Genomic DNA, 16,612 nt, shown 5'->3' with positions numbered 1-16,612 from the left:
ATCTCGATGATGCAACTGATTAGATGGATGCGAAACTGTCGGCGTTAGTCAGCACCCAGGGAAATATGCGTCGACATTAGGTTGGTGTTTATTGCGCATATACCACCCTTACCTGTCTACAGACGCTGCAGCTCGGTATAAACTCTAGTGGTCTTATGATACGACTGCCGCGGTAAACGGAGCGCTTAGCTTGCTTCACCACCGTGTCAATTAGGCGGTCTGTCAAGCATCCGCTTTGCTTCGCTGGTTTTCGAAGCGAAACGCAGTCACTATTTTTGAAGGCCCTCTAACTTTTCGAGGTCGAGCGCTCGACGTACTGCTAATACCGGGATAACACAACATTAACGGCGCCGGACCACACGGAAACGGTGCGAAGGCACCTCGATATCTCGCATATTATAGTAAGAGAAACTAGTAATACGAAAACTACCATCGTCAACTTTGCCAAGATTAAAGCACCCTACAATGAAGTGAATTCTCTTTTCTAAAGACTTAATTTTGATTCTCTTCGTGGCGCAGAAGGTTTGGATTTCCTACGTGTGAACGTATTCTCTACATGGAGTTAGCAAGTAACAGCCTTCGAGTAGGCTGAGTGCTCAACAATAACCCTGCGAATAAGTTTGAGTGCATGTTACAAGCATTCTGCAGCTTGGTGTTAGCACAAGGAGTGTTTCAAAAACAGGTGCACATGAACAATAGGACTATAGGCTGAGGCCAATTTTTTTACCTGAACTGTGCGCGACGCTGTCAAGCATCTACTTATTGCAGCATCTATTCAATACTAGAAGAGGAAGGCCCAGCCGGTATTCTTTACAGCCAACTATGACTTCGACATCCTTTGCCTCCTTCCACATCCTTGTAGAGCTTGTTATGCTCACATCGAGTAAGTGAAACATTTGCACGTGTGAAAATTTTACTAAATACAAGCATTTGGGCTGGAAGCCGCAGGGTCACGAAAATATTTAAGGAAGTGTGTGGTACGGATTTCAGGAAGTCAGTGTCTTAATTTTGCTTTGCTCTAATGAAAACTAAAACAATATTTGGGTTTTCAGGCTTATGTACGGTAATTTTGTCGCGCATAATGCCATATGTATAGGCAGTTGAAATACCCATACGTATACCTGTACCGATGCCCCTCTACGTTGTCGTAGATTGAGATGCAAAATAAGAGGCATTTAGTGAGCACTAATCTATAAATGAAACTTAGCTATCGGCAGGTATCTGTTGTATTATGTCAATGTGAGCAATCGAAGCCATTATTGTTCAGATGCATATGTTTCTATAATTACCCATTTGGAGTTCCGTAAATATAGCCCTGAGCATCCGAGATGCTGCAAGTGGTTGGCTTAAATATGGAGTGGATATGTAAAGTAGTGCGCTTAGTATACGAAGGCTAAATATTTTCTCCTTCTCACTAAATTACTAAATATCAGAGAAATGGTATTCCACACCGAAGGTGGACAAGTAATGAGATAATCTTTGAACAATAACACCTTTTTTAATGAAAGCATTCTACGTGATATTGACAAAGTGAAAGCGCAAGAGAGTGCGCAAGGAGAAAATGCCAAACACACGCAATTATACTTTTTCCAGTATGGTCATCGCACGTGCTGGAATCGAAGGTATACCCGCCAAAGGAAACTCTGCGTGGTTCAATAAGCAGGTGGCATGGATTGACGGACATAATTGAGCCCCGTATGGCATTATGGACTTCTCCAATTCGATGGCGAAGTCCTCATGGTACACCTGGAGGTACGAGCAATATTTAATGTACCCTTGTCTTCAATATCATTTACAGTCTTGTAGAAAGAGGTGCTGAACATCAAATGAGTAGCTTCATGCAATAATCCAAACTATTCCCGCAGCATTGCCATTTGTTGGGCGTGTTGGTAAACTGAAAGCATATTTAGCGCCAGCAAACAAGGACGGAAGGGAGACGACGGAAGGTGTATTTCCTAAAAATCAAGTTGGTGAAGTTAGCGCATTGTGTTGTCGTCTCCCTTCCGTCCTTGTTTGCTGGCGCTAAATATGCTTTCTGCTTTATTCCAGCAGCACATTTTAATGTGTTCTTTGCTGTCAGTGGTCCTCTAATTAACAAATGCGCACTTTTTTTATATTCGCTATGTTTATTGAAACACAACATCAAAAAAATTCGAGAGGTATCGCATTTTAATCAAATCCTGGTCTCTGATTAGTGAAACAAAATGTGTTTCACAATTTGTAGCTAGTCATAAATGATGCATGAAATACGAATTGCGTTCATTAGTAAAACCACACTTTTACGTCTTCCTTCTTGACTATAATCAAAAACAACTCAAATTCATATTTCAAAGACAACTTCTGCTTTTTATCGTCGAAATTACGACCTGTTTGCTGAATACAGGTGTTCATGCAATGACAGGTATGACGTATTGACGACAGGCAGTTACTTTTCGACAACTGTATGAATGTACCACATGAAAAGAAACCTAAAGGTAAAATTGGTATTGCGGAACTTCGCTACATGCTGCAAAACGCTTCAGCACAGCAAGAAATTAAATTTAGCCAAACGGGTCGACCGCTATTTCTTCACTCTAGCTGCCACCTTTATTATTAAGCATGAAATGCTTTTAGCTCCCGTTGTCAGCGACCTTCAGCTGACCTTGAAGCAAAAGCCAGAGCTATTATCCAGGCGCTCAAACGAGAACATCCGGGCAGGTTGCGAGAACAAGACGAGATCATCCGGGCAAGCCGTAAAAAGCTACGAATATGCGGTCTCTGGCCCACAAGCCTTATTATAGGGCTGCATTGAATACGCTAGCTACTGCCCAAGCTAGTTGCTAAAGAAATTGCTTGCGAGCTCTTGTTGATGTCTAGGGTTTGGAAGGGGTTTTAAAGTTTGTTTAACATAAATAACGTATACAATTGCAAATCACACACTTTTGGGACACAAAAAAATTAAAGGGCCCCACATTAACCCTGAAGCTGTAACTTCTACTACGCTGAAGTTTCATTTGTCATTTCCAATGGGCGACGTTCAAAACGCAGACACAGGACCACATACATTTCATCGTCATCTTTTGCTGGCAAGAACATGTTACCTTTTGAACGCCAGTGGTCCGTGAGTTCCGCGGCACGTGTTTTGCGTCGCCTTGAAAGGCGGCGCTACGCTACGTAAAGCCTCCTTCAGTCGATTTTATTCTTCAAGCTCTGCAGTGCGCTCTGTCATGGGGCCTTCAGCTGCTTTTCTTCACCTTCCTAGGCAGCGCCCATATGAGCTAGCGCACAGTATGGCGTGGTGGAGGAGTGTGTGCCGTTCCGAGCTGACAGAACACCGGTTACGAGATTGTGGCTAACATCATCTCCAACCATTCTGCTTTGCCGGTTGCCAATTCATGCTTACATCTACTCTCGACTACAGTAGAGCCAGAAAATCTTATACTTCATTGTTACGAAAGCAGGAGTGGGGCGAAAGCAGGAGTGAAAGCGAAAGCATTTCCGCTTTCTCCCGCACAGCTCGCATTAACTCGAGGACATGCTTCTAGATCAACAGAAACCAAAAGTGGTAGGTCTATTTAGCTGCAAAAGAGTATCTGCAACTGCTGGCAAGGCTGAATGTTACTCAAGTGCAGCAGAGCTTTTGCGACACTACTTTTTTATTCCTCGAGGATTTGAGGCACATAGTGTATGGAGAAAAAGATAATAAAGCAGGGTATGTAACGATATCGTGCAAAAAATGCCGAAATGTCACGTCAGTTTATTGTCTGTGGCCAAACAGGTGAAGTTTGCAATCGACCACGGACCCTGCACTAAGTGTCCGGTGGTTGGGGCAACGTCAGATGGCCGTTACATGCATTAAATTGTAGCCTTGACAAGCGGATGATTAGATTTACATCCCATTAAATATTTATATCTATGTGCTTACGATAGTGATCCACAAATAGCACTTAAAATATGACATTGATATTGAGGCATCATTGGAAGACATTCACAGCGCAAAATCCGGTATAGTCCGTGCTGTACGCATGTTTGGTAAAATCTTCGCAGAAATTTTGTTCGCGTCAAGTACACTTCTTCTTCCATTAGATAAGGGGTAAATCATATTTTCAGTTTGTTTGATAGCCGATATGTTAGGAATTACAACCAATATATAAGTGTTCCCCAGTCAGTATAGATAATTTCGCTGATTGTGATGTTTAGGATCGAATACTTCTCTGCTTGAGGATACAAGACAGGAGTATAACCCCATGCTGTATCCCAGGAAGATAATTTTTTTTTTGCGTAGGAATAATCTTACCGAAATTGGCACAAAATCAATATTCTCCCAGCTGCTAGCCAAAGTAGTAAAAAAAGTACAAACAGCTATGTTGGCTTGCCAAGCCAACCATGCCGGAGACATGTGACTTTATATTAAAACACACACACAAGCAAGCGTGCATACAAGTTTGCCAACTGGTGTTAGCCCAGGAATGCACAATATGTTGCCATGGGGTGTTTAGCATTCCTCCAGGCAGATAGCTTCGCCGAGATACATATAACTATCGCTGCGGCAGCTTATATGGGTGAATCAATTGTAGCGCGGCTCTGCTATATTGCAGAATAGCCGGCTCTGTAACAGAAACGGCGATTTCGCGCTCCTTTTGTTTCTTGGCTGAAGGCTGTGAGCAGCAACTGTCTGTATATGAGGTATAAATTCTCATGACTAGTGGTATAAGTAGCAAATTATGTCAGTTATGGGTACCGTCATGCCTATGTGTCATACATCGCGGGGCCGTTCTGTACGTGAACAAGAGCAGTAGCATGTTTGTATCTAAAATACGGCAGTCAGTAAAGATTTGCTTCGATTGGCATAAGTCATGGAGGAGGCGATGATGGAACGATTATCATGTTATAATCGTCTCTTGCACGCCTCCAATCTACATGAATCTTTCGGCTTCACTAAATGTCCAGTCGTAATTTGAATATACCATTATCTTATCAAATGCCTCCCTTTGCAAACCAGTATTATTTCGCCCGCCTATTGTTCTTAGTGACTTTTAAATGAACTTAAGTAAGTCCACAATATCAGTAACAAAAATTTAGGGTGTCTAAATTGTGTTGTCTATAAGCAAATATGCGTTTACGACAAGGTTGATACAGTCGCGCCTGCATAGTTTCGATTGCAATACATAGTGTAACAATAATAACAAGGTTACACCGCAGAACATTTCTCTCAACCTAAACTTCTTACTCCAGTGCGGGCTCGAGCGTGGCACGCTATGTCGAATACCAGGCAAAATTATATTACTGCTGTACTTCAGCTTACCTATTCAATGTAGTGCTGTGAGCAATAGTTGTGAGTAAGCGTTCGTGTGTTCACGTTCTCTGCGTCCTTGTCTATTGTGCGCACTACAATATTCACCATGAACACTTACCGACTCACCCAACTATCAGTTCTGCTGTAGTGTCCCTAGTAAATTAGGCCAAGGAGAGATATTCTAGCTACACATTATGATACGACATGAAAGGGTCACTGTTGAAGTATACCGTGTTCCTTGTGCCGTGAATAATTTTCCAAACTAAACAATTGTTGCTTTATTCTGAAATAGATTCTATTGTGAGATTCGAAGCGTCACATTGCCGTCATCAATTATATATGCATCATGTGTCCAAGAAGCGTGTAGATTCGGAACGAAGGAATAGCTAATGATGAGTTCGTCGATAAACGAGAAATTAGGTTCTTTCTTGCGCGTTCGCACAAGCCTTTTAAATATGTGTATTATTTTAGATGAAATATAAAAAGTCTAATCGAAGTCTTTGGAAATAATTACCTGATCGCACATAAATATTTGCTGGTCAATCAATTCAATCAATTTTTTATTGTTATTTTTACTGAATTTAGTGACTCCAAGTTGCAACATAAAATGTGGAAAAGAGAAAAAAGCTCTTTGTTTTACTGGCCCTGGATGGTTGACTTGCCTGTGTGCCTGCGGTAAGGATTTCACGATATCAACTTCTTGGCTGAATTGCTAAAAAATTTTTATGAGAACCCATTTCACGATGACTGTCAACGGGAATGAGTTTAGCATTGAATCAACATTGCAACACTTAGAACAGTTTGCTCAATTGCCGCAAATCCAGTGGCACATACACACTAACCAAAGTTGGCGAGAGGTTCACTGAATAACGGCATATATCCTTTGATTTGTCGCTATCCTGTTAAAAGATGGGGTTCCTGTCTTTGAGGAAACTGTGTGACACCGTTTCCATTACTCCCAGCACTAGATAAGTTTAAAGCACCTTTTCGTGTCATTGTAGAACACACGTACTTATTCGTGTGTTAACACGCAGTCATCCAGGTTGGCGAGAAAACGGTTAGTTAGTTAGTTGGATAGATAGATAGATAGATAGATAGATAGATAGATAGATAGATAGATAGATAGATAGATAGATAGATAGATAGATAGATAGATAGATAGATAGATGCCCCTAGAAAAGTGCGCACAATATCTAAACATCATCATCATCATCATCAGCCTGGTTACGCCCACGGCAGGGCAAAGGCCTTTCCAATACTTCTCCAGCTACCTTGGTCACGTATTAATTGTGGCCATGTTGTCACTGCAAACTTAATCTCATCCACCCACCTAACTTTCTGCCACCCCCTGCTACGCTTCCCCTCCCTTGGAATCCAGTCCGTAACCCTTAATGACCATCGGTCATCTTCCCTCCTCATTACATGTCCTGCCCATGCCCATTTCGTTTTCTTGATTTTAACTAACTTAGCTCGCATTTGTTCCCTCACCCAATCTGTTCTTTTCTTATCCCTTATCGTTACTCCCATCATTCTTCTTCCTATAGCTCGTTGCGTCCTCCTCAATTTAAGCAGAACCCTTTTCGTAAGCCTCTAGGTATCTCCCCAATCCATGAGTACTGGTAAGACACAGCTATTATATACTTTTCTCTTGAGGGATAATGGCAACCTGCTGTTCATGATCTGAGAGTGACTGCCAAACGCACCACAGCCCATTCTTATTCTTATGATTATTTCAGTCTCATGATCCGGATTCGCGGTCACTACTTACCCTAAGTGGATGTATTTCCTTACCACTTCCAGTGCCTCCCTACCTATCGTAAATTGCTGTTCTATTCCGAGAGTGTTAAACATTACTTTAGTTTTCTGCAGATTAATTTTTAGACCTACACTTCTGCTTTGCCTCTCCAGGTCAGTGAGCATGCATTGCAATTCGTACGCTGAGTTACTAAGCAAGGCAATATCATCAGCGAATCGCAAGTTACTAAGGTATTCTCCATTAACTCTTATCCCCAATTCTTCCCAAACCAGGTCTCTCAATACCTCCTGTAAATACGTTTTGAATAGCATTGGAGAAATCGTATCTCCCTGCCTGACGTCTTTCTTTACTGTGATTTTGTTGCTTTCTTTATGGAGGACTACGGTGGCTGTGGAGCCGCTATAGATATCTTCCAGTATTTTTTACATACGGCTCGTGTACACCCTGATTCCGTAATGCATGCACGACTGCTAAGGTTTCGACTGAATTAAACGTGTTCTCGCATTCAATGAAAGCTATATATAAGAGTTGGTTATATTCCGCACATTTCTCTATCACTTGATTGATAGTGTGAATATGGTCTATTGTTGAGTAGCCTTTGTTTGAGCTTTGTAATGTCTCAGGAGTACTTCTAGGCGCTAGCTTAAACAGATCGAGCATAAACTGAAACTTGAGATAAAGATTTCTGTTCAAAACCCACCATTTTCAGGAGGCATTCCAAATTCTCGCACGTGAAATAAAAGAGGAACTATCGCACGTATGTACGAATTATAAAGGATGTTTTGCAGGAGGTTGAATTACTGAAATTCATTTTCGCTGTTCATTCTGGGGCAACGAATCTATAATTTGTAGTCTGATATGATGGCTACGAAATTTTCTTCTGTCGTTCTAAAAGGATCGAGCCTATTCTTGCAGAGCCGGCCAGTGATCCATGCCCACCAGAGGGAAGGAATGCGTGTGCGCATGGCGTTCCCTGTATATGGACAAATAGCACTACTATGTGCCTTTGCACATGTGGTAAGTGTGTAAGAGGACATAGATGCATTGTAGTGCACAGCTGGGCATTCTTAATCGATGGTGTTTGAACAAATATTTACTTTACGGGTCGCCACTTGTACAACGTAAAGAGAGCGTTGTGCAAAATGATGGCGATTTCATTAACAAGTGATTTAGAATGCTGTGGAGGCCTGTAGGAAAGTATGATACTGGGGGGCATGGGACATAAAAGAAGTTCGAACGATGCAGGCGAGCGGTCATTTCATGATATCTCACAAATTTCGAGGTTGAGCACTAGTTTGAGGAGTAGAACAAGGATTCGCGTGACAAACTGGTAAGTAACATTGCGCTGTCAAGTGGGTGCGACTTCGCACAAGCGCGAAGAGAATAATCTTTAAACAAGATAATGAGCGCCATTGTGCCTTCGAATATAAGATATACGTCGGGGGCAGCGATACCAAGTGAGGGCCGCGGTAATCTAATCACGGGCTGGCGCTTGTTTATGCCCGTAATAATGCATTTGGCATTGAAGTTTCGAGAAGCGCTTCAGGTGACGATGCAAATTTTCAAACGTGGTACCGCCACCTATTACTATATCTACTTCCTTACTTTTGTACCAGGATACACTACATTTTACTGCAGTTTCAAAAAAGAAATGTACTGTCCTCGAAACATGCTCTATCAACATCGTGATCATGTTAATACGCGATAATAGAAACATGGTTGCAAATGGGTGTATTGATATGGAATGGCCGAACCTGAATATAATACGCATGGCAGGACCTCCAGAACTACATCAAAATCCATCGTCCCGATGCTCTAAGTAAAGGGCAGCAGCAACTGCAATGATGTAGACACACAAGAAGGTAGTATATGAAAGAAAGAACACCTGCACTGCCCACATGCCTGATAATTCAATTGAAATAGCTTCAAATACAATATGGGGACGACATTACGTCATGCTTACGTTGTTGTGATTGCCTCCCTCCACTAGAAATATATTTGTCTAGCCGAGCGCTCCGATTCGCCACACTAGGTTGTGTTGTTTAAAACAGCAATGGAGCAGCTTCCTTCCCAGTCTACGCCTGTAAAAAAGTGTCCAGTGCTATACAAGCTCGCTGGACGTGCACTTTTTTATTCTCGATGCCACGAAATAAAAATTCAACGGAATCCGTCTTACGTTGAATATGAACCTAACTACGTTTAGCGTTGAAGGAATATAGTGACACACCCTATCGCCTACGAGGAAACGCATTAAGCATGAGCCGCGTCTGCCGCCAGATTCCCCTGGTGAGCTTCCCACTGAGCACGCGGCGCCATCTAGTGGCGCCGCCAAAAATTACGCGCGTGGAGTGTATGTCGATGCATATTCAGATAACACGTTCTGAGTATTTTCCGCTTCACTTTCGCCTGGCCACGAATAGACTAAATAACTGAATTATTTTTTGGCATTGAACATCTGCACGTATCCAGTGCCGGATACTCAGTTAACTAGGTTGATCTTAAGATGATTCATTTGAAAGCAACGCACACGCAGTATCATGTTGCAAATGACCGAAGTTGGCGTGAAAGAAGTTCTTTGACGAGCAGCGCATACCCAATGACATGCACTAATGAACCAATGTGGTCCGACTGTTCCTTCCGAGCCATATTCCGTCAACAGAGCAGCTTTACTCATTTAACCATTTATTTATTTATTTATTTATTTATTTATTTATTTATTTATTTATTTATTTATTTATTTATTTATTTATTTATTAACATGCCTACATTCGCTCTGAGGCATTGTTGTAGGGGGGTGTTATACATGAGTAAACGCAAAAAGTTGCACGCACGGCATAAAAATATGTTTGGCATGATTACAGCAGTGGACACAGATTACAGTAGAACCGGCAGGTGACAGCCACACACTCAATGAAAACAGTTGAAGTCATGTTGCACTCATGCGCAAATGCCGCCATAGCGCAGCAGAAAGCATTCCAGTAGGGGCGGTTACAACAGTGTCGGGAAGGGCGTTCCACTCTTTGATAGTTTGGGGAAAAACTGACGCTTCAAACGCAGATGTACGGCATGAATATTCGCGAATTTTTTTGCTGTTGTCCTTTCGTCTGGATATGTACGTGGGATTCTGAAGATACACATATTGATTTAATGTCACCTGTTCGCACGCTATGTTTTAAAGATAAACACCTAGAAAAGGTTCGCCGGAGTTTTAGAGTTTCCCACGAGAGAGTATGCTTTAGACTCGTAATGTTAACCTAATGACTATACTTGTTAGTAACAAGCCGCACAGCATGATTCTGTATTGCCTCCAGCTTGTTTAACAGAATTTTAGTGTTTGGGTCCAAGACCATTGTAGCGTACTGTAGAATTGACCGGACATTAGAAGTGTACAGAAGTTGTATGACATATTGAGGGGCTTTTTCTAAATTCTTTTTAATGAAATTATGAACACTTCCGGCTTTTAAGGTGATGTAGTACACATGTTTATTCCACGAAAGCACTGAAGAAAAGAAAACCCCAAGATATTTTGCCTGGTCTACGTTTTCGAATTAAAGGTTTTCTTGACTAAAACGACCACCGCGCAACCAAAGTTGGCGTACAGACGTTTAGATTGCCAGCCCATGGTCCCTCAAAAGCAAGAGAAGGTAACAAATACCACTATTAGCATTAAAATTATGCGCATGTGAGTGTCAAATCAACGAAATGATTATGAGGCACAGTGTTGTTCGGGAGTTCGAAATAATTTTGAATACTTGGGGTCAACAGCAAGGAAGCATTGTATTAGACTTTATTGTCCGATAGCCCAATGCACAAAACGCGAGCATTTTACAGCTATTACCATTCTTTGGGTACCTTCACGCACTTGTTGGAGCTGTCTGTCTGACTGCGGGTCTGTCAGTGTCTCGAACCGCTTTCCCGTCAACATAAGTCACAGGGCAACCACGATGTAAAGATTAGATCACAGGACTGTGTATCGTGAGGGAGCCGGGCTCAACACTTATCATCGCACTAAGTTGGGTCACGTGGACGTGACGCTGACTAAGTGCCGCCCATAAGTTAACCGGTTTCACACTAACTTGTGTTCGTGCGTATGTGCCACTCTTTATGCGCTGCCCCTCCACAAAACGTGTTCATTAAAACTTGGATCAATACGTGTGTGAAACTAGACATGTGCCACTCACTCTTCAGCAAATTTATTCTATGTGAATTTAGTCCACAGCGTACGTACAACTATGTATGTGGCACTCTTCAATTAGCCCAAATACAAAGAGCTTGGTTATGGGCAAGGAGATATGGGCTGCTCTGCAGTCAACTTGTTTCATGCCAACTATGGTCACTGTGTGTAGATGGGCATGTGTCGTCAATGAATGAACCTCTTTGACTACAACTTCGATTATTGGGTACGTGCCACATCATTTTTGCCGCTCCTTTAAAAGAAGACAGGAACATATCATATTCGCATATTATTTTTTGAAATCGCACAAATAAACTTGTTACTTCAAACGATTGGCAGACATCACTGGCAAGATTACCGTCATTCTATTAATTGATAACATGGCTTTCACATTTCTGTTGTTCCAGCGTAGCGGTGAAACTTTATAGACGCTTCAATTAACACCTCCACGATGCCAGAAAACGAGTTTAGCAATATGTATTTGTCCCACTAATCAACCTAAATGATTCAAGATCTTGCTGCCGATCAAACCTCACGTGGCTCGCTAGTTGCCCTTAAATTAAAGCTAGGTGAATAATACAGTTTGTGGCAGCACTGTGAAAAAGCTACACATCACAGTTTTAGCGCGTCTGCGCACATTAGCAGCTTCACTTAATGCTTTGCTGAAAACTGGAAGTGGGGAAAGGGATGCTAATAGAGAATGAACGCAGCGTAGGTTATGTCACGTATATTTCCCTATTGCATCACCTAACGTAATAACGTTGCTGATTGGCAAATATCGTCTCATGCATTTTGTTGTCAACGGGTAGCGTTGGTATAGTCTTAACTGTAGCTTAGGTAATTAAATTATTGTGAGCACTATGAATAAATCCATTCGCATATGTTCAATTCTGAAAATCCTAGAAGACATTTTGAATCTTGTGAAAACAGATTCTTTCTTTTTACAGCAAGCAGTGGAGTCACAACTGGATCAGGCTGACCTGGAGCACTTTTACACCTACATACCTGAGTCGTCAGGGCACCACTAATTGAAATCTTAACTGATAAATTTATCAACTATGTGCGCTCAGCTCAATTTAAAATTCAGAAGTTTTACAGGCTTTTTATCTCCTAGGGCTCTTTCTACATAACACACGTTGACTATTAGAAGACAAGGTACTGAAATGAGTTGTTGGAAAAAAAAATTGAAGTTAGGCTCCTAATCAACTTTACACACTAACATACGTCATTGTGCCAACGTTGCGAGGTACCTGGGGAGTGCCGGAGTACTGCCTCTGGCAGGAAGCGATGGCCGGGAACGACCTTGTTTGGCGGCATAGCTACGGTGGCTAGATGAGTGAGTGTGCCGTCTTCTGGCTGGGTAGTTAAGCGCTTCTCCGCCTCATGAGGACAAATTTGGCGCTGCAGTCAGATACCTGTCTCAAGGACCGCTTGTCGCGTGCTGAGGTGGCCGTATTGCAGCGGAAATGCGGCGTATTTATCACTGTATTTAAGAAGGAATCATTTAGACGATCGTCTTTAAAACGCATCACTTCGTCACTCGTGTACAAATACTTGCTGAACATTCGTCATTTTCAATCATTTTCCATTTGCGAGAAGCGCGTGCAAGTTTGGCTCACTGCAGCTTCAGGAATATTTTAGCGGCCACCATCCGGTCCTGGTCTAGCTTGTTCTTCTTGCCGGAATTTTCAAGGATATGTAAGCCGGAGCGCCGGGTAGATTCGAAGGAACAGTGTCACTCACTGGCCGCAGATACACCCTTAGAATGCTAGCAATACGCCTAATGAAATGCTCCTAGAAGTGGCGCTCGCACGTCACTCATGCGGTTGAAACGTCTCAGCACAGCGAGGTTCAAGCTCACATTTCTCGGAGAGCTATGGGTTTCGCAACATCGAAAACAGTGATGATCACCCAGTGGCTTCCGTATTTGCAGCCGACTTACGATTTGGCGCAAAGCAAGTGGTGCCCCTATGGCTAGTTTTCTTCTGTGCAGGAGCAGTTTCACTGCGCATGGAAGACTAAAATTTTTAGTAATCACGAACATCAAACACAGTATTCAGTTCGCTACTTAAACTTCTTAGTGAATTACAGGAACACGGAGAAATATCGTGACTGTGAGTGCAGCGCACCGTGCCACCACGCGATATGCATAACCGTTCTTGAAAATGATTCATTGTAGTAAGAATTATTACACTTATGTGCACTGTCACAACATAATGTAACCATTTTTTTTCGTCTATATGCTACACTATAGACTAATTATGCTAAATATAACGACGCGCAATGACAACAGACCGAGTAGCAGATGGCGCGCACATCGCGACGTAGGATGTATTGTAGCCACGTAGTGTAGTGACGCGGAGAAGCAATTACGCCACTCGGAACAACTACCCATCTAGCCACCATAGCAAAGGCAAAGCTACGAGGACTCGCTAACACGTGTGGAGCTACTGCTCTGCTCCTGTTTTACAACGCCAAGTAGTGCCGACGTTTTGCTGGCAGCTTACAGGACCAGAAAGACCACACGTGGACACCCAAAAGCCATAAATCTAGGAGCAGCAAGAAAAGGAGGTCATTTTTCTAATCAAGATTTTTATTCGTTATGAAATAAATCATGAACAAAAAAATAATTTTTGCTGCTGTTTGTTTTAAGCTGCGTAGCTTCCAGTTGCTGACGTTCGCTTACTGCATGTGCATGCGCATAAAAAAGTGCGTTTCAACTCACTAGATTTCGGTCCACCACAGCAACAGAATGTTCTCGCCAGGTATAGGGAACCATTATACAGACACGCTACAGCATAGGTTGCATCACGTGCCGCGGAATGCCACGTATTCTTAGAAGATGGTATGGAAATATTATTGTCCAGCGGCTGGTCGAGTTCCTAGTTCAAAAATAAAAAACTTGGACCTACATAATTTCACGTTCAATCATGTAAATGTGTTTCTCAGAGGGTTCAGACAACGACAATTTGAAACAAAAATGCACTATTCTCCATTCATATAGCATTCCAGGGCAGTGAATGCCAGGTTAATTTAGAAGTGTGTCGTTAAAGAAAGGCAACTACTTCACTGAAAGGAGTCAAGACGGGCAGCTTAGCGAAAGTTAGAATAAAGCAGAATAAATTTGAACCCGCATATAAGCTCTTGATGGACGCCCCATTAGTAACGGAATGTCTAGTCTTCACTTTCCGCCTTTGCACCTTGAAAAATGTTACAAAAGAAGCAATTAACTATTAACCAGTGCAACATCTAGGTAATTGTGGCAGTGTTGTCATCAAATTATTGTTCGAACGCACCTTCCTCTAAATTTTACCTATGAGTACAAATAAAAAGAGCCGCTCATACCTGCTAGATACTTTCATATATATGCATTGAAGAACGCTCCATTGGGAGCATAGAGCTTAAAATCTGTGCAAATAATCTCCTTACGTCTCAAATAAATTAACTCCGTGGTGCATATTTATTTCTCTTCGCTTTCAAGTATTGGTCTGTACAATCTAGTGGTTAGGGCAAGATCTTGAAACGCCATATGTTCGTGTAATAATAGCTGTCTATTGTTTGTGAAATCTAGCTCGTCACTAACTGTTTGTTTAATTGCATCCAGTGATGGATGTACTTTCATGCAAGTCCCTGCGCAATTCTCGTTGTACGTCTGTTTATAGACTCTGGTGCACCCCATCGCACCACGGGTGCTTCTGCAGTGATAAGTACTTTGACGGTTAAATGCAAAGCCCCTGAGACTTCTAAAGCACACAACATTACAGTGTAGACTGATTTCGTCGCTATTCTGTGTCGTTTATGTTTCTCTAACGTGCTGCCGACCAGATAAAGCTTTCCAAGTCACCTATTCCCTCCCCCCTTCTGACACTATTATGAATGTAAATAAGTAGTTTCCACCGTTAAATGAAACTACTGCTTTTACATTTCCTAGTGTTACTGCTTTATCGTGTTTTATTTCAATAAGAACCACGCTATGTACAATATTTCCTGCATTATAGACGCGAGAAATGCCTAAGTTGGAGCAAAATTATAGAATCTGAGGAGTTTTACGTCATCCTGTATATACATCAACCGTAGACTTGCGTTATATACAGAAGCTCTGAAAAAGAAAGCTTGTGATTTTGTCTTTCCAGCGCCAAGATGGTGAACATTATTTTTTTCTCTACTTCATGCTAATATTTCTTTGAAAGTGTTATATTTCCCTGCTGGTCATATGGTAGTCGCATGGGCAGATTGTCTTTAGTAAACATCGCAGCGTCTTTCTTGTATGCAAATAGAAGGATATCAGATTTCATGATTCGCAAATGTATTTTTACATGTTTGTGGTTGTCAGTGTAGGCTATTAGGAATATGAATATCTTTTTCCTTTAAACTCACAATGCATCAGATTTTAAGATGGTAGCTAAGACCAGTTTTCCTTAATAGACTTTCAACAACCTGTTAATCTACAATATATTAGAAGACGTGCATTCACACATTGTGCAGGTACGAGATCCTCAATATTTCATCAAAACAGGCAATATTTCAGAATAAACAAGTTCGAATGTTGCTCGTTCAGTCCCTTTAGACGTCACTGATCCTCTTTCTAAAAATTTTTCTCTCTCTCTTTCCACAAAAAAGAAGAATTACTATAGTATTGCACACACGGGAGCATTTTAACACTACATTTCGCGGAGCCAGGAATACGCACGAAAGAGATAATGGTGCAAGGATTGTGTAGGATGGTTTACTCAGACTATACGTCTGAATAAGCGATGCCACACTCAGTGTGAAATGCGCATGTTCTGTAAGTATTCAATTTTTAGGCTGCGATGTACATTCGTTTACGCTACCGAGAGCGAACGCCCACCGAAAGAGTGCGGCAGCACTTGACGCGTTCTATATTCTGCATTTCGGGACATGTCGTTTCCTTAAGTTTAAAATATAAAGTAACACAGAAAGTAGCGCGAGCGATGCCTGTTATGTTGTGAAACACAGTAATATCATCCAACACACTGAAGATATAGCACACTGGCTACAAGTAGCACTTATGCACCCAAAATGCATTAGAAATGACGGGGGCAAAGGCAGGAATTGCAGGAAGAACAAAAAATATCGAACAATTCATATGCACAGTTTGTCTCACCAAAGTTTGTATAGTTGTCGCTGGCTTTGTAATTATGCTGTAGCATGTATTGTTCAATTTTTAAGCAAATGTTACTTTAAAAGATGTTTTCACACTGACGGAATATTACTTACACCATGGAATGGTGTCATCCCAGGCAAAACATATACTCAATGTATATTTCCTTGAAGATTAACACTTTACTCATCAAGAAAAAAAGCGTCAAAGTTAGTATTTAGATATTGTTAGGCTTTTATTTCTAGAACGTTAAACTTGAAATAGAATGCTGTTATATGAGAGTGA

The 16,612-nt window shown here is 41.7% G+C and overlaps 1 long non-coding RNA gene across 1 annotated transcript; it reads left to right on the top strand.

Annotated features, from left to right (window-relative positions):
* Positions 1–794: 794 nt before the first annotated feature.
* LOC129385367 (uncharacterized) lies at positions 795–13,835 on the top strand. The gene is made up of 5 exons (XR_011895536.1): positions 795–883; positions 1,594–1,752; positions 5,861–5,950; positions 7,947–8,048; positions 12,153–13,835. It is a non-coding gene; the product is annotated as an uncharacterized lncRNA (long non-coding RNA).
* The last annotated feature ends 2,777 nt before the right edge of the window (positions 13,836–16,612 follow it).

This window comes from Dermacentor andersoni, chromosome 7 (genome assembly GCF_023375885.2).
Source record: "Dermacentor andersoni chromosome 7, qqDerAnde1_hic_scaffold, whole genome shotgun sequence".
Taxonomy (NCBI): domain Eukaryota; kingdom Metazoa; phylum Arthropoda; class Arachnida; order Ixodida; family Ixodidae; genus Dermacentor; species Dermacentor andersoni.
Note: the sequence above shows the minus strand (reverse complement) of the source record. Positions and strands in the feature narration are given on the sequence as shown.